The 22,026-nt window shown below is 41.3% G+C and overlaps 1 protein-coding gene and 1 pseudogene across 1 annotated transcript in view; both read left to right on the top strand.

Moving 5' to 3' along the window:
- GRM8 (glutamate metabotropic receptor 8) overlaps positions 1 to 22,026 on the top strand; it is a 751,450-nt gene that overhangs the window by 368,259 nt on the left and 361,165 nt on the right. The window lies entirely within an intron of this gene.
- LOC132211273 (integrator complex subunit 3-like) lies at positions 2,874 to 20,527 on the top strand (annotated as a pseudogene).

Here is a 22,026-nt window from a genome sequence, read left to right as displayed (position 1 = left end):
ATGAGGACAGTTTTCTATATCTATGTTGTCCAATGGAGTAGCCACTGGACACATGTAGCTATTGGTCACTTAAAATGTGGCTAGGGAACTGAGAACCTGAATTTTAAATTTTATTTAATTTTAATTAGTGTACATTTAAATATAAATACTCACATGTGGCTAGTGGCTATTGTGTTGGACAACACGATAGCCCCTAGCCACATGTAGTTCTAGGCTGACAGACCTACAGAACAACAATTTTGTTTTACTGTATACCCCATGGCAGTTAATTCTGATTGGTCTGATTCAGTTATGGTGGCCCTATCCTGCTTGCCAGTTTTCCTTGAAAGAGTACCTTTTAATGCAGTTCTGGTCAAGGAGATACATGGGAAAGTCCTACAGGACCCTTCACCGTGTGGAGGCTGGTTATTGTTATGTCTGCAATGAGTGGCTGGACTTGCAGCAGGGAAATCATGCTGATGATAGCACCACACAAAAGCAGAGGAAACCTCAGTCACTGCTGACATCTTTCAACTTCTGAATTAACCAGCCTGGAATGCCCTTCCATTCTTGAAATATGAGATAATAATAAATCCTCTCATTTAAAGCCATTTTGCATAGACTTTTCTGTTATTTGCAGCTGAAATAATCATCACTAATACAATGTATTATCAATAAATGGAAATGATTTATTTAACATGACATGAACATGTCTCATTTTAAGATATGGACAAATTAAAATTCTAAAATAAATCAGGAGGTTAATATTTGCAACACAGACACATTGTTTATATTAAATGGATTCACCACAGGTTTCTAAAATACTGACTTTCCAGTCAGTGAATATAAAATGAAACAACCATACGTCTTTTCAGAAATATTTCACTGAGACATATTTCTATGTAAGTTGCAGCATTATAAAACACACATATTAGAGTGTGAGCCTTAATTTATCAAAATAATTCATCTCTGGGTTCCTTTAAACAAAATACCCTCTAGTCTACAAAAATATTATTTTATAGATGAAGGTAGTATGCTACTTACCATCCAGACAGGCAATAATTTAAGCATTTTTCTTGACAGACTAAGTAAAAACCTGTTCAAAATGCATGCACTTTTATCAACTAAAATTATAAGACCTAAGAAGAACTACATGTTTCTATTATGTTTTCTGTGTCTCAGCTTCATTGCTTCGATACTCAAACACTGAATTTTAGCTGTGTGATCTTGGGCAAGTGAGTTAACTCTAAGAATTCTTGCTAAATTCAATTTTTCCTGTCTCTAGATTAATTTTTTTTCATTGACTTTTAGAGAGAGTGGAAGGGAGGGAGTGAAAGAGAGAGAAACATTGATGTGAGAGAGATACATAGATTGGTTGCCTCCTGCACATGCTCCAACTGGGCTGGGGATCCAACCTGCAACCCTAGGTATGTGCCCTTGATCAGGAATCGAACCCGTGACCAAAGCTTTCCCTGGTATTGCTGTGGGAGGTGGGAGCATGCTCTACCTCTGTCTCCTTCCCACATCTTTTTCAGGAAGAAGATAGACAATATTAGCTAAGCAGCTAGATCAGAGTAGTATTCAATGTTTTGCCCACAGAGACCCAACATTCCAAATATGCCAATTCAGCAGATCACAGTGGAGTTTTCAAAAACAAGAAGGGCTCCGGAATCCATAAGAATGTGTGGTGATTTAAATAGAGCTCAAATCCTATTAGCCAACAGAAAAGCAGAGGACCTTAGAGAAGAAGGAAACTTAGAGGTCATCATGTCCAACATTTTGCTGAGCTTCCCCTCACAGGCGGGTGGAAAATGAGGACAGGGAGGACACAGAAACATTTTGGTTTTACTGATTCAGTAGAACTCGTGAAGGCTTTTATTGGTGCAAAATGAGGCTTTCTCATGGACTCTAAGTAGGCTTATTAGCAGCATACAGAGGATTTCCACTGTGATGGTCTCTTTGTCCCCAGTCGGAGTGAAGGCAGAGGCCTGAAGCAGGCTGATAGCTGTGGAAGTGAAAAGTACCAGCAGACTGGAGCGCAGAGACCAGGCTGGCTGCCAGCTTTGGGTTCAGCACCCCGAGGAGTGTCGCTTGTCTGGGCTGCTTTTAGGAAATGGAAGCCCTCTTTTATGCATTTGTACCTGTGAAAGGGAGCAGTGGTGTCACTGATCCAAAGTAGCAGGAAAACAAACACTGGTAATTCATATTTGTTTAAGATGCCCGCCTACCCCCTCTTTTTTACCAGTGTTAGTTTACATTTCAATACATGGCCAGCATTCTGGCTTGAAGTTTCCCAGAGGGGTTTCATGAAATGGTTCGAAGCTTTAATTCAGTTGAGTCCAGAAAGCTGTTTAGCCTTTCTCCCCCTGCCTAATGACAGAAAATGTCCCTGTTAACCGATTTCTTGGTGGGATCAGTCTGCATCATCCTAGACCAGCTTTTCTCAACCTGTGGGTTTTGACCCCCTTGGGGGTCAAACAACCTTTTCACAGGGGTCGCCTAAGACCATCGGAAAACACATATATAATTACATATTGTTTTTGTGATCAATCACTATGCTTTAATTATGTTCAATTTGTAACAATGAAATTGGGGGTCACCACAACATGAGGAACTGTATTAAAGGGTCGCGGCATTAGGAAGGTTGAGAACCACTGGGCTAGACTGACAGGAAGCCCCACTTCAGCGTGCTGTGCTGGCTGCATGGCTCAGATTCTTCCTCCCAGGGCTGCAGGTTTGAGTACCTGTGCAAGTGACCTCTTAGGACAGGTGATCAGGTGATTATGGGGATGGGCAAACAATTTGGTTCTTCCAATTCTTAATAACTTTGGTGTGTATTGGAGGTAAGTGTAGACAGAGTTTGGAAGAGCATCAACAAGAGACTTGAGTAGTTAATGGATGATGATGATGATGATGAGGATGAGCAGTAAGTAATATTTGTCAAAGGACAGTCAACTCAGTACAATTCCACATCACAACCTCTCTTCTCTTCCTCTCAGAAACACACATAACATGTTCCATCACTGATGAGTTTTTAATCACACAAGAGTCCCAGTGTTCCTCAAGGACCATACCATCTGTGGCCAGGGACCTTTTCCTGGTTAATGGCTCTCTAGGCAGCTCAGTACTATTTTAACATGACAAGTATAATTTGAGAGTATATTTACTTCAAGGAAATCATCAGGAAAATACTGTGTGCCTTTGTAAACTACACACAATCTCGTTATTCAATCTGCCCTTATAAAATCGCATAAGTTGGTTACAGGTTTTACTTCCTAGATCAGTGATGGCGACCCTATGACACGCGTGTCAGTGGTGAACACAAACACATTTTTTTGGGTTGATTTTTCTTTGTTAAATGGCATTTAAATTATAAAATAAATATCAAAACTATAAGTCTCTGTTTTACTATGGTTGCAGATATCAAAAAATTTCTATATGTGACACGGCACCAGAGTTAAGTTAGGGTTTTTCAAAATGCTGACACGCTGAGCTCAAAAGGTTTGCCATCACTGTCCTAGATCTTAGGCAACTATCACCAACTGATCTTTTTCATCTAACTCTAATTCTTTAAAAAAGAGCCTCTCCTGGTTTGATTCTCAGGTGTATCCCATCCTCACTTCAGGTTCTAGATTGAACATTTCCTTCTTGAGACACTCTGATGGACCATATATATCTTAATCGACCTGGCTTTCATCACCCGGGTCTCTTGAATTAGTCTACCTTGTCTGGACACATTTTCAGAAGGATGCTTCTCTCCCTTTTCAAAATGCAGCCTTCCCTTCTTTTGGTCCTTTACTCTGCTGCTCTAGTGAGTTCATTCATTGCCACTCAGTGTGTCACTCTAAGAATATGCTGGAGGTGGGGCAATGGGTCCCGCTGAGGTCTCTGTAGAACCAACCATGTGCTGCAACCATCACTCATGAATAAGGACCAAGGCTGTGCTGCTTTGGTTTGAAGAAGATGTTGGATGTTGTGGGATTTGTGCCAAAGTGTTGATCCATCTCTCATGACATGAGAAGCTCACTGTCAGCAAGGCCAGTTGAAAAGTAGAGTCGAGTTTGGAGATAGAGGTATACAGTTAGTGGCTGCTCATAGGGCAGAACTTTGGGGTGTCCAGAAGGATATTATACACTTGGAAATACTTCCTTCACCTAAGTGAGACTCCAGGAATAGGAAACAAATCCTTTAATTGGTCTTACCTAACTAGGGTAAGATCTCCTTGCAATATCCCCATGGAGCACTATATTCACCTTTGTATAGTCAATCAATTGTACATTTATGTGTGGGATTGTTTCATTGATGTTTATCCGCTATTAAATTAAAAGCTCCATGAGGACTAGGAGTGTGTCTTTGTTGCTCACCTTTGTGTCCAGTGTGCCTGACATTTAGAAGACACTGGATAAATATTTGTTGAATAAATAACTGAATCTAAAATAATTCTGTGGTATGTGGTACATTCATTAAGTTTACACTGTAATGAAAGACAGTTCTCCCCAATAGAACACGATCTCCTTTTTTCTCCTATGTCATTTCTAGTTGCTAAATTGACTTTGAAGTTGAGAGATTGGGCTGTAACTCAATATGTGCCCAAACTCTTCAACAAATACTGTGCTCCAGTTTCTTATTTTAAAACTAGAGGATAAGGATGAAAAAACAAAAATAAAGTGAAAGGTTTATTACGCTACCAAACCCAGGTGTTGGTTGAAAAAGTGTTTGGGTTGTTTGCATTTTGTTTAGCCATGAAATTCCCATATCAGTATTTCTATCTTTGATGAAGGTTTATGCACTCAATCAGGCTGTTCAATTTTTTCTTTGATTTTCTTTATTTAATCCACTTGTGAATGGCATTCAATTTTTGGTTGTGCAAAATGTTCCCATGTCTCCATCTTTTAAGGAAAGGTTTCTATACAGCTCAGTCATTTTAAATACAGTTTTGGAGTGTATTTTGTTTTTAATTTATAGCACCAATAAATTATTTATATGATATTGTTAACTAGTACTCATGAGGCTAATGATTTTTAACTAAATTCTAGGAAGAAAAAAGAAAAAAATCACAACTCATTGTATTACTGTATAATTTCTTATGACAGATATACTTAAGTAATTTTATTCACCTTTAATCTTTTCTTGCTAAACTATATATGTAATTTCTAGTCTGATATTTATATTTTTGTTGGATGTAGAAATTTTTATGCAACTTTTTTAGAAAATATAGTTGAAAAATGTCATCTTTACATCTCTATTTATTATCTATATACCTATCTGCCTGTCATACATATCCCACAAATGGGTGTGAAATACATCAACAATATAATTTGTGATATGCACTCTTCTTGTTTAAAGGGTTTATTTTGTTTCTGTGACCTGGATTCTTTTTAATTGGCATGAATCTTGCTGATAGAGAGTATTATCTGGTATTAGAGAGTTTTTAATACAAAGATGGCTGCTTCAGGTCTACCTAACGTGCAGCCTCATTGGAACACAGGCCTACATTTTATAGAAGCATATTTTATCCTGTTTGGTACATAAAACAATAGCTTTTTTATATAGTTGGAAGAAATATTGGAGGTGACTTATGCCATACCCCCCTTTTTTTATACATTAGAAAACTGGAATTGATTGCAATAACTGTCTCAGGGTAAGAGAAAGGCACCAGGACCAAAAATTCCATAGATCTAGTTATTTCACAGTGAATTGCTGTTAATGTGATTTACTGGCCTGAATGATTATTGTAGACCATTCTATTTGTCTTTCTGGCATCAAAATAAAAAAGGCCCAGTTTGTTTTACTTTCTCCTTTTATCCATTACATAGTTGAAGAGAGGCTCAATATTCTGTTGTAAATTCAACTCGTTTATCTAGTCTAGAACGATGAAGCCTAAGAAGATGAAGGGGGCTTTGAATGATCTGTCTGATACTAACACCTAAATTAGCTGTGTAATCATTTGTGGGTGAAGCTTCTTGAGTGTTGCTGTGGTGTTTGGGTTCAGGCCAATCAGAAATGACCCTTGAGTTCTGATTTTATCCAGTCAGTGTCTCCTTGACCAAGGAGAACATTTGGGCATGAACTGTAGTTTTTATTGTCCTGTGACTGACTCCCATTAGAAATAGCTACCTGAGGCCAGCTCTCAGTTCTATTTTGATCTAATTGTCTTATACACATAGCCTTTAGTGTTCTCTTTGACCTTTGAGGACTGCCTGGGGCATAGGGAAATTACAAATACCACTGAGGTTGGATAGTTTCTCAGTAATGAGGGTACTATTGGGGTAGATGCTTTTTCTCTGTGGGATGCCTGATTTGGAAATTTTTATGACCCCAAATAAATGTATCCATAACATTCAGACATCAGGAGAGTTTCCTATTACAGAAATTCCTCTGAAATTGAACTCAGGAGGATCAAATTGTTCCCAGTGCAGACACTTGACCTCCTAAGAATAAAGCCTCTATCTATCTATCTATCTATCTATCTATCTATCTATCTATCTATATCTATCTATCTATCATCATCTATCTATCATCTATCTATCTATCTATCATCTATCCATCCATCTATCTATTCATTTATTTATTCTTACTGTCATAGAAGAGATGAGTGTAGAATTTCATTCCTTTCCAGTGAACACGACATACAATTTTTATAAATGTTCTCTCAGCTTTTAGGTTCCTTTTTCTACTTGAGTCAAATTGCCTACAGATTTTCAGAGGCTATCTTTAGTATTCTTGTTTCTTGTGGTTTAAAATATTCAAATGTTAGCATTTTCTAATGAGAGGAAGTTCAAAAAGAGCAGAATGCCCTCTTCCTAACATCCCAGTGATACAGAAATGGCAGCTTGAATACTTTTGCACATTTTCTTTCACCTTTTGTTAATCAAGGAGGTTGAACGAGAGGAATAAAGCAAAATAAGCAAAACCTGGAGCTATAAATTTCGGGGTTGATTTAAATACATAAAGCATTAAAAGCTGTCAGATACAAAGCTAGATGCAAACTGACGGGGAGAAAAAGAATAATCTGTTTGTGGACGTAAAGCCCCAAACCGAAAGCAAAATTAAAATTAGTGCTGACCCTTCTCCCTTGGGGCTGCAGATGTCACTGCTGGCCAGGGCACCGTCTGTTACTGAGTGGAAAGAAGAGAAATGACATCCGAGTCACTAGTGTAAAATGAAATAGCCTGCCTGCCAAGTCCGAAAGCTGTCCTGCCATATTTTTGAAGGCCAAGGGGATGGGGGCAGAGGTGAGCTACAAAGGTGACCACTAGCACTCCTCGATTCTTATCTTTGATGGTTCACATTTTTATTATAAGATCCTTTACTAGAGGATATTTTCATCTAGCCAGTGAGAATATTAACATTTACTGAGTGTTTATTGTGCTAGATGTTTAGAACAATTCTATAAACTGAGCACTGTATTATTCTTATATTAAAGGTAAAGACACTGGACCTCTAACTAAGGAAAATTGCTCAAAGTGACACCTAGCTGCGAGTTCAGTGAGGTCATACAGTTTTCTCACTCCAGATGCAGGTGACCTCAGGAATTGCCACCCCTCACCAGGCTGCAGCTTGCCTGAGGCCTGCACCAGGTGTTCTCCACTCGCCACACCCCATCCCTTCTCACCTTTCTGTGTCTTCCCTGTGCCTGGGGAAGCTGACCTTTGGAGACTGCACAACCAGACTCCCTCCCGCTCTGTCTTCATCCTGGGCGTGGCCAGGGGGCGGCAGTGAAGGTTTTGGAGTGTGAGGGGAGACCAGGTCTGGGCATTTCTCCTGCAGGTCCTGCTGATCCTGTGCCCTGGCGTTGCTGCTGTCCTTTCAGGCTGTCACTGCCTCCAGGCTGCCCTCTGCCATGCCTCCAGGTTTAATTAGGCTTCTGTGGAAATGCTAACCCTTCTCTTTGTCTCTTCATCCCTCCCAGTAGTAGTCTTGTCTTCTTATATTTGCTGATCTCTAGATGCTTCACCATCTTGTTTGTTCCTTAATGCTGTCTACAATTTGGTAGATAAATTCCTTCATTAAACTTTCTTCATTTGAACCATCTGGGGTGAAGTCTTGTTTCCTTCTGGGACTCTGACTGATACACAGATTGATATTACACCCATGTGAAAATATAGCAAAGATATTTTTCAAAGCATGTTCTAAAGCTCTAAATTAGGATCTAGCATGCTAAAAATCACAGATAAGAAAATAACTTTATTTCATACAGGGCATGGCAGAAAGTTAAAAAAAACGAGTGGAGAATCTCAGAGAGATAGGAGAGACTAGGATGGTGAGAAGGGTGAAGACTTTAAGAGTCTGTTGTACACCAGGCTTCAGAGAACTGTGATGGGTTTTGAGTTTGTGATAACAGCTGTTTGGGGAGAGATTATTCTAGTAGCCATTTTTAAGAAGCGTGGAAGTGGGAGAAAGAGTGGAAGTGGGAAGTGGCAAAGAGAAGAGTTACAAAGCTTTTCAAAAAAGTCTGTGATAAACTTATTGGAGACAAGTTCGCATGGTAGCTGCAGGCATGGAAAACAAGGAATGAAACATATCAAATAAAAACATCGCTGCTACTTGAGTTTGCAGTCTTGCTCCTGTGATGAATTTGTTTTAAACTGGTGTAAACTCTTCACAAGTGGAGGGCCCACATGCCTCGATGTAACATTAGATAAAATTGCAGAAGTTAAATTTGGAATTAAGGCAATATTTGGTTGTAGTTAAGATCGTTCCTATTTCTATCTCTTGGACTTTATGTGGAAGCACTTAAAGTCGTAAGAGGCTTATTTCAGTTCAATCTATTTATTTAACAGTAGTTCAGATCCTTGATTTTCTGTTTCCAGATGATCAGACTCCTCAACTTGAAATCCAAGGGCATTATAGACTTTAAGCAAATTGCTTGTGCATTAAGACTATTGAACTTGGGAAGAGTAATCCTATAAAAGTCCTATCAGTGTTGAAACATTTACTTGAAAATGCTTTCTTTTGGTGGGGACGTAAATGAGCTGATGTGTGTGGAGCTTCATCTAACTCATTTGTTTATTTATTTATTTATTTATTCATCTTATACACATTTTAGTGAGTAGGTATCAGGCACATTTGGTCTCTCCCAGAGGCCTGTTATTTACTAGTTAGCCATGCAACCATTTGGTCATTCCTATTGAAAATGTTGTGGGCTGTGAAATGAGGAAGGCATGGGTTTGAAACAGACCTTTGCCACTTTCTGGCAGGGTTGTCTTGGACAAATTACTTTTTAGACTTCTCTTCAGATTAGTAAAATAATTTTAATAAAGACTCTGCATCATGACTGAGAAATGTACTCAAATAGATTAGTTTAATACCGCCATTCTCACCCCTAACTAACCTTACATATATACAAAAACACAAGACTCCAAGATGGATATGAAATAAATGTAATACTCTTAAGTGCCATTGCTGATATAAGACAAAATACAAAACTGTTTTAATACATGAGAAAATTAATGTAATAAAGAAGAAAATACAATATACTTGATTTTTTTGGTTATTTATTTATTTATTTTTAATCCTCACCCAAGGATATTTTTCCATTGATTTTTATGGAGAGTGGGAGGGAGCGATAAAGACAGAGGAAAACATCAATCTCAGAGAAACACATTGATTGGTTGTCTCCTGCATGCACTCCAACCAGGGCCTGGGTCGGGGACAAGCCTGCAACCGACCTCGTGCCATTGACTGGACTCGAACTCAGGACCCTTTGGTCTGCAGGCCCACACTATATCCACTGAGAAAAACCAGCTAGGGCAATTTTTCTGTTATTTAATGGATATAAAATTACTTCCTTGAATCTCACATTTTGTCAACACACATGATAATGGATGTTGTGATATATTGCTTTGCCTTGAGAAGAAAATATAATTATAGCCATAAAACACTGGAAAATTCTGGAAAATAAGACTAATAGAATTAATTTTTTTCAGATATTTCCCAAATGCATTTTAAATGACTTTCCTGAAGGAAAAAGAGAGAAAAAAGAACATGCAGATATAATTACAGATAAGACCCATGCATATTTTTAGTAGACTTAAAATAATCAAGCATATTCATAGCTAAATTGGTAATTAACATTCCCAGAATTTTGTTTAATCTAAGCAAGTTATTTTAATGGGGTTAAGGAAAAAACAATATGATAAAGATCTAAATGTGTGGCTATTTAACCAGCACTGAAAAATAACTAAATTGCCTTTACCCCTCCCATAAACAATTAAACCTCATTATCATGTTTTTTTTAAAAGAATAAAATGGCCAAGTAGAAAAAAGTATATTGAGATAAAACACTTTGAGTCTTTATTGATTATCGATGAGTTTTGAACCTGACCGATGGAACTTAGATGCAGAAGGCATGAACTTAAAGTTCTATCTCGGTCACTACATAGCACTGTGAACTTCAGGAGGCCTTGAACTCTCTCAGCCTCTCTGAAATGGAGGGAAGCTTTCCTGCAGAGCTGCCTAGAGCTGTTGGGGAAATCATATGGAAATAAATTATTGCTGTTAAGTTTTATAAACTGTAAATTACCTAATACATATAAGGCTTTGCTCATCTATTCACTCATTCAACAATGGAGTTATGCCTAGTATTACAGGCACATGGGGTGGACATGAGATGGAGGAAGCAGTGTGTCCCTGTGATTAAGAGTATGGACTTTGAGCCCTAGCTGGTTTGGCTCAGTGGGTAGAGCATCGCCTGCGGACCAAAGGGTCCCAGGTTCCATTCCGGTCAAGGGCACATGCCTGGGTTGTGGGCTAGATCCCAGTAGGATCAATTCTCATCATTGATGTTTCTATCTCTCTCTCCTCTCCCTTTCCTCTCTGAAATCAATAAAAAAAACTTTGAAGTTATACCAACCTGGGCTGATTCAGGGCTTGCCACTATAACCCTAAAGAATCACTTCCCTTCTTGAAAGCTTCATTTGGCCAATCACTTCATCTTAAATCGCAGTTCTCTTAATGTTATTATGGTATAACACATGGGTAAGACTTGTACAAAGAACTTTGGGAGTTTATATTAGAGCTGTCACACTTTCAGCTACAGAGACCAATAAAGATTTTTAGAGAGAGGTAAATATTTAGACTGAATTTTGAATAAAGGGTCAAATTTCTATAGGAGGAGATATGGTTGGTGGACAACATTCCCGGTAGAGGTAGTTAAAGGGGCTAAGGTTTAGAGGTGAGAAAGTCAAGTCAGGAGGAGGATCTGAGAAACATCAAGCACTTAGCTTAGCATATTGCAAACATTCATTGACAGCAAATATCAGCTCTTCGGACACTTTAATCTCTAGCTAGGAAGAGCAGACATTCTTACTGGCAATGACAGAGCAAAGCAACATGGGTAAGACTTGTACAAAGAACTTTGGGAGTTTATATTAGAGCTGTCACACTTTCAGCTACAGAGACCAATAAAGATTTTTAGAGAGAGGTAAATATTTAGACTGAATTTTGAATAAAGGGTCAAATTTCTATAGGAGGAGATATGGTTGGTGGACAACATTCCAGGTAGAGGGAGTTAAAGGGGCTAAGGTTTAGAGGTGAGAAAGTCAAGTAGTCCAGCTGCCTAGATAGCACTGCCAAGCGGAACTTTTAGTCATGATGGAAATGCTCTATAAATGTGTTGTACAAGTGCTACCGAGCACTTGACATGTGGATAGTGTGACTAGGGAAATGAATTTTTAATTTCACTTAATGTTAGTTAATTTAAAAGCCACATGTGACTGGTGCTGGTCTAGACCATAGGACACAGGAGGAAGAGTTTTGTGTGATAAGACCTGAATGGTTTTACAAATTTAGAAGAACTCAACTGCTAGATCAACAAGTTTAGCTTCCAAAATGGAACCAAACATATTTAGTAGCAGAAGCAAAAGATAAAATTAGAAAAGGAGACCCAAAAATAGCAGGGAGAGAAGTAGAAAAACAAATAATCCAACAAGGAACAAGTGCTGAAGAAAGGGTTACTTTTCTTAGTACAGAGGCTACCAGGCACCCAACAGAGTATGTCAGATTTGGCAATTCAGAAATTATTAGTAATCGTTAAAAGAAAAGTTTCTATTGAGTGGCAGAGTCAAAAAGATTTTGGAAGAATTAAGGAGTGAGGTATGTTAAGTAGGTGGTGACATGGAGCACAATCTTCTCTTTGAACAAGTTTGTGTTCCTAGAGTTAAAGAATAAAACATTACACACTGTTAGTTTTAGGGGGTATTGTATAATCGCCCAGTAAGTGGAATTCTTTAGGCAAACCTGGTAGTTTCAATGCCAGGTGTGAAATTACAGTGGTTTAGATAATATTTTGAAGCAATTCTACAAATAACTACTCTGAGTCATGACATTTTTAGGCCACATTGAAAACACTGGCTGAAAAAATAAAAACAATGTTGAAGTAATAACCAAGCCCATTCCTAAATTTATATTCTGAGCTAAGGATAGATTATCTTCATACCCTCATTTATATATGATGAAAAACTGTAATTTTGTTTTGTTTTTACTTGCATAGCACAGATAGGTAACTTGTTAAGGGGGAGATAAAGGTCCCCATGGATACCTCAAAGAGAGGTAAACCAAGGACAGAGCTATTTTGTACAAAAACATAACTTTGTTATCTCTCATGATTAAATGACTACAGTAATTCTCCCATTTCCTTGTTCATCCTCAGGAAATCACTTGAAATATTTGATAAACATAGGAAATCTTTTGCCCCGATCCAAACTTGCCAATATGAATCTCCAGGAGATTAGCTTGGCATCTGCATTTTTTAATTAGCATCCAAGTGATTATTTTGATCAGGCACTTTGGGAAAACACCTTTCTATTTTATTTACTCACCTTTCAACAAAGTCATTTGAACATTTCACATGTTCCACTCAGCTAGATACTGGGACACAATGATGAGTTAGGTAGTCTCTGGTCTTAAGAGATTGTTCTGGGTGGGGAGATAGTAAATGCCGCTGTAGACTAAATGGTTTGCTAAATGTTGCAAAGAGAGCATAGAGGAGTAGCTCAGCTTGGGGAAGGTCAATGAAAGATTTACTTGGGGTAAAGAAAGTATGAGCAGGGTTTCAAAGGAGAAGTCAACCATATGATAAAAGGAAAGAGAAGCTATCTGTTGAGGGGAGATGCCACATTAAAAGGAAGGAGAGAGAGAAATGTTGGGTCTGGGAATAGCACTGAATTCAATATGGCTTGAAAGCAGGTTTCCCATGAGACAGTGAGCAGCATGGCTAAAGACAAAGGCATTGGTCAGAGCCCAAACTGTGGTTTCTCGTTATTCTCAAGGTGATGAGAAGTCATTCAAGGGTAATGGGGGACTGATGAGATTGGCCATAGGGAGACCCATTAAAATTGAAACAATAACAACAACAATAGCAGCTTAATACAATAATTCAGGTGAGAGGGAATGTTGCCTAACCTTAGGAAACCTACATAAAGAAAGTATGGAAAGGACATTTTTGAGAAATAGTTGGTGCTTTATTATGCATGGTATAACCATGTAAGAGTTTACCTGATTTTCAAATATGAAGGTTGTCTTAATGAGATGAATTGGATTACTGAAAAATTGCCCACATAATGTACTTTGGCCATAATGGGGAATATGTAATTGCTTATTCATAGCTATAGTAACTGCTTAAATTAGACTGCTATTGGACAAGATTTTTAATATTATCTCGTTGGTTCAGGGCTACATCAATCTAGGATTATATAGAGGTTTTCACAGCTGCCTCTGTAGTTATTTCAACTCTTTGATTTTATGTAAGTGAGGAACTGTATATTGCTTATTACTTATTTAAATTCTTCCTAGTATTTTGGCCCTTTAATATTTAATCCCGTCATTTCCCCTATCATTACTTAGAATTGTAATATAAGTTTAAAACTTATTTTATATTTCTTCTTGAGCCATTCCAAATTTAAATTAATATACAGAATATGCAGATTTCCAAAATGTAAGTGAACTAAGTGAATTATTTTTGAGATTTTTTTGACATTCACCAAAATATTTTAATATAGCTTGTGTTATCATGAAATTAAGTTTGAAAGGTGCTGATCTATAGTGATAATATCTGTGGTGACTTAGGAAAAGAAAGACTGGGTATCTTTAATGGAATCCAAACATATGGCATATAATTATTGACAAATAGAATGCAAAGCACAATGTAATTATTGGCTACCTTATGCTTTGCAGACTTTTTTTTTTTTTTTTACAAATTGGGACTACTTGGGATTCATAGCATTTGTATAACATGTATGGTTGTTAACACATTTTAATACATTGTTTCCAGTATGGGAAGCCCTACATGATGAAGTGTTTAATGGTTAAACTGGTCAAAGGAATTTCTGTATTTATGCAATTTGCATTGATAAGAGGGAAGTGGTTGTCACAGAAGAAGCGTTGGTCTACAGAAGCTGACTAAAGCCAGGGTATTTGGAATGAAACATACTTGGTTGCAAAATCTGGCTCTTCCAGCGCATACATCAGTCCTTGAGCTTTACCTGTCTCATTTGCAATGGGGGATAATTATACTTACATTGCAGGTAAGCATTAAAGGAAATAATGCAAGTAAAATAGTGACTGTGGCTGGCTCATAGTATATCTAGTACAAAGATAACAGCAATTACAAAAAATTAGGATTCAAGACTCTAGTTGCAGCTCAGCAACAAATTCATGATGATCTTGAACAAGTAATATTTTCTCTCAGGGTCTGAGTCTCCTTCCTTATCAGGAAAATGAAGCAGGTGGATTAAATGAGCTCTAAATTTAGTGATTTAGTATTTGATGACTAACACGATCACATCTAAATTTTTTTTTTCAGAAAATGTATCATTTTAACTTTTATCCTGAGTCATGCAGTCTTATATGAGCTTTGAGAATACATTTAATCTAAACAGACTTAGAAGCTTCAGTAATGGTGACATGTTAATTTTGAAAGCATGCTAGGTACCCAGATAAAGAATTCCATCAGGCAGTGAGAGATGAAACTCAAGGAAGAGGTTCCAGCTATAAAAAAGGGAATTTCATAATGCAAAAGATATTTAAGGAATGAAAGTGATTGTTACTTTCTTAGACACAAACAAAGAATGTATGCTGGAAAATTTCACTTTTTATTTATTTACTCATTTATTTTCTAATGACAATAGGGGCAAACCAGTAAGAAATTCATGCTCAAGTAAGATTTTTTTGTTAATTTCAACACTTTTACAACATACTGATTTAGAAGGAATATAAACATTTGAAAATAATACGAATTTACTCATATTTTTGTCGTGATAATTAGCAAATGCTTTTGACATATGGAGAATAGGTGAGGCCAATTTTTTTTGTTTGTTTTTTTTTGCGAGCATGGATACATTTTATATGTCTCAGCAACACAGGTTGCTGTATTGAGAGCCTGGACATAGACTACTGCTCAGGGCAAAACACAGCCCTGGAAAAGGAGGTCAGGAACTGCCAGGTTCACACTTTTGCCTTTATTTACCCTTAGTTGCATCTAGTTCATTGGAATTAATGCTAATTCTTTGCAATACCCCTATATATGCACTCAGTCCTGGAGAGGTTGAAATGTATAGCATAGTGATTGGACATTTGACTCGAGCTAGACTTTGTAGCTTCAAATCCTATTTATATAACTTTGGGGACATTATTTAATCTTAAAGGGTTTGTGAGAGTGAAATAATATATACTAAACAGGATAATTCTATATAATAAAAGCCTAATATGTTAAGTGTCCAGTCATCTGGTCGGCCATTCAACCAATCAAAGAGTAATATGCTAATGAATGCTAAGGCTGCTCAACTACTCGCTATGACATGCACTGACCACCAGGGAGCAGATAGCCGACCAGTTGACCAGTTGCTATGAGGTACACTGACCACCAGGAAGCAGATGCTCAGACTGATAGGTTAGCTTATTGCTGGGGTCTGGCCGATCGGGACTGAGTGAGATGGGCCGGACTCACCCTGGAGCCCCCCTGTGGATCTCTGCCTGGCTGGCCAACCTCCTGCATTCAACCCTGGCCCCAATTGTGCACCAGTGGGGTCCCTCAGCCTGGCCTGTGCCCTCTTGCAATCCGCCCCCCCCACAATGCACGAATTTTGTGCACCAGGCCTTTAGTATTTAATAACAGTTTATAAGCATCAGCTGTTTTCCTCCCTCAGTTATTAAAATATTTTGCATTTATCAAGTCAAAATAAAAGAAAAATGTTCTCTATCTTAAAAGGAAACTGATATGATTGGTAGATTTGTTCATATACAAAATAAAAAAAAATACAGTGAATGTGGTTGTTTTTAACCGAAGTGCCAATTTCATCAAACACCGAATTGAATGCAGACACAATCTGGGTTGAAAAGTTCTCAGTAAAAGTTATCAAAGGTGATACAATAATGGCATATGTCAGAAGAGGAAAAATACATCTATACAACTGTACGTGTATGCATGTGTCTCTTTTAATTGTAGCAAAGGGTTCTAAATATCTAGCATAATATTTAGGCACTTGGTAATTACTTGGTAGATTATGTTTTATTAATAATGAAATGAATTTTAAGATTTTTGTAATCTGATTGCTTTGTAATTGGTTTTTAAAAAAGTAAATTTGCAAAAGTTATCTTAGTTTTTCTCCCTCAGAAAACTCTAACGTATGCTTGATGGATATACATTTTCATTTTTAAAATTAAAGAGGGCCTCCTCCTCCCTGTCACCTTCAGCCTCCCCTCCCCTTTCCACCATGGTGCCTGTGTATGGTGTAGGGAGAAGCTGGTCATAGGTGCCCTCCTGTAGCATTTATTGCCTCGCCCTCACTCTGGGAGTGGGGTGCGGGTGGCGGAGGGGTGCGGATCTAAAGGAACCTCGCTGCCCAAACGTTGGGCCATCAGATAAGGCAGGAAGGTTTCTGATCCACTACTTCAAGCTAGAACTCCTCTTTTGCCCATCTCCTGAGGCAAAAATGTGGGGTTTTCCCTACTTCTCTTAGGGTCAGAAGCCAGAAGGGGCTCACTTTTCACTTCTTCAGGGCTGGGAGCCTCTCCTCCCCTCCCCATGGGGGCGCAGACCCTGACCCCGCATACTTAGGAGCTAAGGGCTTTTCCTCAGCGCTGCCCCTCCAGAGGCAGGACCTAGAGAGCCATCCACCTTCACCTTCTCCATAGAGTGGCCTTTCGGGCAGGAGCCAAGAATGGAGAGGTCAGGGACCCTGCCTCTCCTCTCCCACTAATCCCTGTTGCCCCCAGTCCCTGGTAACCCAGAGTTCCTCATTTCTAAGACTTGCCACCCATCCACTCCCTGGCCTTTTCCCATCTCCTGGCTGCAGCCATGGAGTTACAGAAGGGAAGGGGGCAGTGGTGACTGCTGCTTTGGGAGGTGGAGGAGGAGCAGGAGCAGGAGCAAGAGTCCCAGAAAGGGGAGGCGGCTACTTTCAATCAGTTTGGATGCCGAGGATGAGTTAGAGGAGAGGTTGGAGAGATACATGAGCACTTGTGATATCCACGACTACTGGTGTCTCACAGAGTGAGGCTAATGATGCCCTTAGTGCCTAGCATGCAAACCCCTGCCCCCATCTCAGCATGAGGAAATTTGTCTGGGCCTCTTCACCTGTGTCCTCATTGAACCTGCTCAAACCCAGAAATGTTACTGGGACTCGGCTCTGTGTAGTTGTGACAGCACAAATATTGTCCTGAATAAAATCAACCAGATGCTTACAGAGAAGCACTTGAAGTTGCAGGGCACCTGCCATACTCAGTTGGTGTGTTTGGTATGAGAACTAATGAAGAGTGGGGTTCTGGGAGCCAATGGTGTTTGCATGGCATTCCTGAAGCAGATTGCTGATGGGGATGTTATGGCAGAAGATATCTGGTCAGCAGAGTGTTCTGTACACCCTGATGGAGCAGAGAGGTTGGGTGTTGAAGAGCAGCACCCTCATTGCCGTGGCCCGTGGACCACTTTAGGACCCCCAGCTCCACACCCTGTAGAGGGAGGTGGATTTCTGCATCTCACTGCTTCGGAAGGGGTCATGGAATATTTGATGATTGGCTGGAACCTCCTAAGACTACTTCAGAGAATTGCCAGGATACCAAAATTTGAACTTTCTTTGGAAAGATATTATCCATAACCCTCCCTCAGGCCTGAGTCCTTAGTTCACAGGTATCCTGCAGCTTCTTCAGTCAAGAACATCCAGAAAATTCCTAACATGTCTTCTAAACCCAGACATAAAGCCTAAACTCTTCTTCATGACCCCTCGGTGTGGTTTGGTCATCAAAAATAACACCAGGATTGGTTCCAACACCAGTACCTCTTAACCCCAGACAGTCAGTCTCTGCACTCTGACCTCCTTCACTACATTGGTGGCGTTGTCCACCTTTCTCATGAAGTGCTGAGCTCAGGTATCTTGCCCCAAGGGCCATCACCGGTTGGCTGCTGACAACATGCATGTCAAGTGTCGCTGCCTCTGATGCTAAGGTGGCTTTGTTTTATGACTTTAACCCACACAAGGATAACGTTATGAACATAGAGCCAGCCTTCCTTGTCGTGCCTCACTCCATGAAGCCCCACCACCCATCACTGCCACACTCCTGGATTCCATGTGCTGCATCATTCCCAACTTCTATCCACCAGTGCAGGGCCATGTGGAGACAGGGTGTCTTTTCCTTCCTCAATCACATTGTGGAGAAACGGCTCTTGGTGCATTTGGCTCCCCAGTCTGACAGCCCTAAATTAGATAAGGAGCTGCGCTGATGCTGAGGGAGAAGCTTCCTGAGTTCTGCAGTTTACTCAGCGCACCTGTGGAAATCAAAAGTGAGGAGCCAGTTTCCATGGAGATGGACAACCATGTCTCAGACAAGGATGGGATTTACATTTGCAATGCAGAAGCAGCCTTCAGTGGTGAAGGGAAGGATCTCAAGAGCAAAAGAAAGAAGAGAGAGCTTCATTTCCACCCTGTCAAGGAGACAGTTGTAGAGGAGACAGTTGATATCACCCCTTTCCTTGACCAGTGGGATGAGTCCCTAAGGAAAAAGAAAAGTGCTCCAGCTAAAGAAGGCAGTGATACAGAGGCCCTGCGAGGCCCTGCAGGAATGGTGGACCAGGTCCTGGAGGGAGACTTGGACTCAGAGCAGCTGTCTGCCCTCGGGCACTTGTCTATAGAAGCTCCTCAAGGCCTACTTCTGAGGGGAGGTGCTGCCCGAGGAGGTCATGGAGGAGCCCTGGAAGAATCTGTGGGGAAGCCTCTCTGTGAAATATTTAGGAACCTATGCCCGATGCAGGAAGACAACAGCAGCTTTTCCCTGCCTCTGGACCTTCTCGCTGAGCTACATTAGAAGCAGTTCAAGATTGGCTACCACTTGCTCTACTACCGGAGGGCCAGACAACCTGTAGGGAAAATGAACCTGTAGAGGTCACTTCCCCAGGCCACTCAGGAGGGCAATCTGTACACCTTTTTTTAAAAAAAAATTATTAAATTTATGTTTCTTGATTTCAGAGAGGAAGGGAGATGAAACATTGAGAGAGAATCATTGATCGGCTGCCTCCCGCTGGGGATTGAGCCCACAACCTGGGCATGTGCCCTTGACCAGAATCGAACCTGGGGCCCTTCAGTCCACTGAGCCAAACTGGCTAGGGCTCACCTTTTTAATGATGGACATGAAGGCCTGTCAGGAGGACAAAATGTGGCTGCTGTGCTACCTCACACCCTTCATCTACACAGAGTTTCCGGGTGAGACCTTGAGACCTTCAGGCAGCTGCTGAGCATGAACGTGGCCATTGTTGACTCTGCATAGCTCCAGGAGCTGATCTGCCGTGTGATGATGGGGAACCTGGTCACGTTTCCAAAAGACTCAGCTCTTAACATACTCATCCAGAGCCTAGACTGGGAAACCTTTGAGCAGTACTGTGCCTGGCAGCTCTTCCCGGCCCACAACATAGCCCTAGAGACCAACTCGCAGCCCCTCAGCAGCACCTCAAATACAAAGGAGCACCCAGAGGCCCTGTCCTGCCTTCTGTTTCAGCTCCAGAGAGAGAAGCCCAGCGAGGAAACTGCAACGAATGCGCTGAGCCAGCCCTGCCGCCCCCACAACCGGTTCACTACCTGCATCCTGTGACATGGGCGCATGAAGCAGGAGAGCGGCTGGCCCATCACATCAAGCCCCTGCTCATCAAGATCAACGCCTCCCGCGCAAGAGGCGGGGTCCGAGGGGCTCCAGCAGCAGGCTGGGCCTGTGGCTCTGGAGCAGACCCAGGAGCACGTGGACAGCCTGCCTCTCGACCTGACCAACACCAAGTGGAACTTTCTTAGCCAGGCCCCAGTTCCCCAGGCTCTGCAGCAAGCCCAGGCGAGCTGTGACGAACCCACACAATGAAGGCCAGGGACCTCTTCTCCGGGGCCAAGGAACACAGGGTCTCTTTCTCCAAGCCACCCATGGGCCGGTGAGAAGCCGCTCGCTCCAGCCCCTGGACAGGCCCCGGTGCTGCAAGTCCGGCTCCAGCAGTGCCTTCGAGGACAAGGACACAAAACCCAAGCCTACCAAGCGGACATGGGAAGGGCCCTCTGCAGTGGGGTCTGATAGTGGCTGAGGCCCGTGCTGTGCTCCCCGTCCTACCCCTAGTTGGATTACCCTCCCGTCCTTGGTGAATCAAAGGTTGAATAGGGGCTGGGGAGGTGGGAGGGGAAACACCCTCTCTCCCCATCCCAGACACACTTGGTGGGGAGCCCGATAAACTGCCATGCAGCCCCCAGCCCCTTGTCCCCACTCCCTGGGCCCTCCAGCCCCGTCACACTGCTGCTCCACCAGCACTTGGATTCCCACTGAAGCCAGGGGCTGTGCAAAACCTGGGCTACGGTGGAAGCCCTCAGGTCCTCCGCCCACCCCCCCGCCCCCGCGCCTTACCCCCGGCCTCCCAAAGACCTATTAAACCAAGAGGAAAAATGGCAAAGGGGCTGCTGGCCAGAGAGGTGAGGACAAGAGGAAAGACCCAGGTGTGCGGGTGTCCCTTCTGACTTCCCCCTTCAGGTACGGATTTGCCCTGAACAAGTATTTTATAGTTGCTCTCCATTCACTGGTATGGCCTGGGCATTTAATCTGTAACAATGTCGGCCTGCCCGTTTCTTTCCACGGGGCAGATGCCACAAGTGTTCAGGAAAGCACCTGAGAGGAGGCCACAGCCTCACCTGGTGTGCTCTTAAGGCTTGTGTTGGGCTGAGGTTGGCACTTTAAACTGGGCCAGAGCTCCAGGGAGTCTGAGAGTCACATGCCACAGAACTGTCAAACGGTCCCATTTCCTTGGCTGTCTTCTCTGTGTTTTGTTTTCATTTTTTACAAAATAATTGTGTTTTAAATATTGTTTTTAAGTGACAATAAAACAAGCCAGAACATCAAAAATATAAACATTAAAGAGGGCTCAAGGGAGCGTAGCTATTTTGGATGATGAAAGGCTCCCCGGAGGTGGACCAAGGGGCGCGGAGACCGTTGATGCCCCTGTGTGATCCCCGCAGTGCGTTGCTGGGAACATCTGGTTTTCAGGTCTCGGTGGCAGCAAACCAGCCGCCGGGAATCTGGATATTCTCGTACAGTTCTGGCTTTCAATGTTTTATCCACAGAAAAGAATGATGCGCAGTTTCCAGAATGTCAACGTGGTGTTGAGAGAATGCGAAGATTTCTTTTCTTCTGTTCATACAACTTTAATTACACTGCCCTAAACAGATTAAACCACTAGTATCACCTTAATTTAAAAATCAAGGAATCTAGCTAGGGTCCTGCTGCTTGCGGTGACCTACACAGCATCGTCATAGTTAAGAGTTAAAAACTCCTAATATTCCTTTTGGTGCCGGCAAGTGGCCTCCGTGGAAGACAAAGCAGGTCTGGATTGAAGAAGCAATGGAATGAGAATGGCCGGCTTCCTCCAAGACCATGCGGTTTCCTTCTCAAACCTCCCTGGCATTTCAGAAGGAAGAGGAAAAAAGGTAAAGAGCCGGGGAGTAGGAATGAAGAGACAGGACAGAACAACCCTTAGAGGAGTTTGCTGATCTTCAAAACTAAAGAACATCCGAGCCCCTGCCCCCCACCCCACCCTCT

Source organism: Myotis daubentonii, chromosome 10, assembly GCF_963259705.1.
Source record: "Myotis daubentonii chromosome 10, mMyoDau2.1, whole genome shotgun sequence".
NCBI lineage: Eukaryota > Metazoa > Chordata > Mammalia > Chiroptera > Vespertilionidae > Myotis > Myotis daubentonii.
This window is presented reverse-complemented; position numbering and strand designations above follow the sequence as displayed.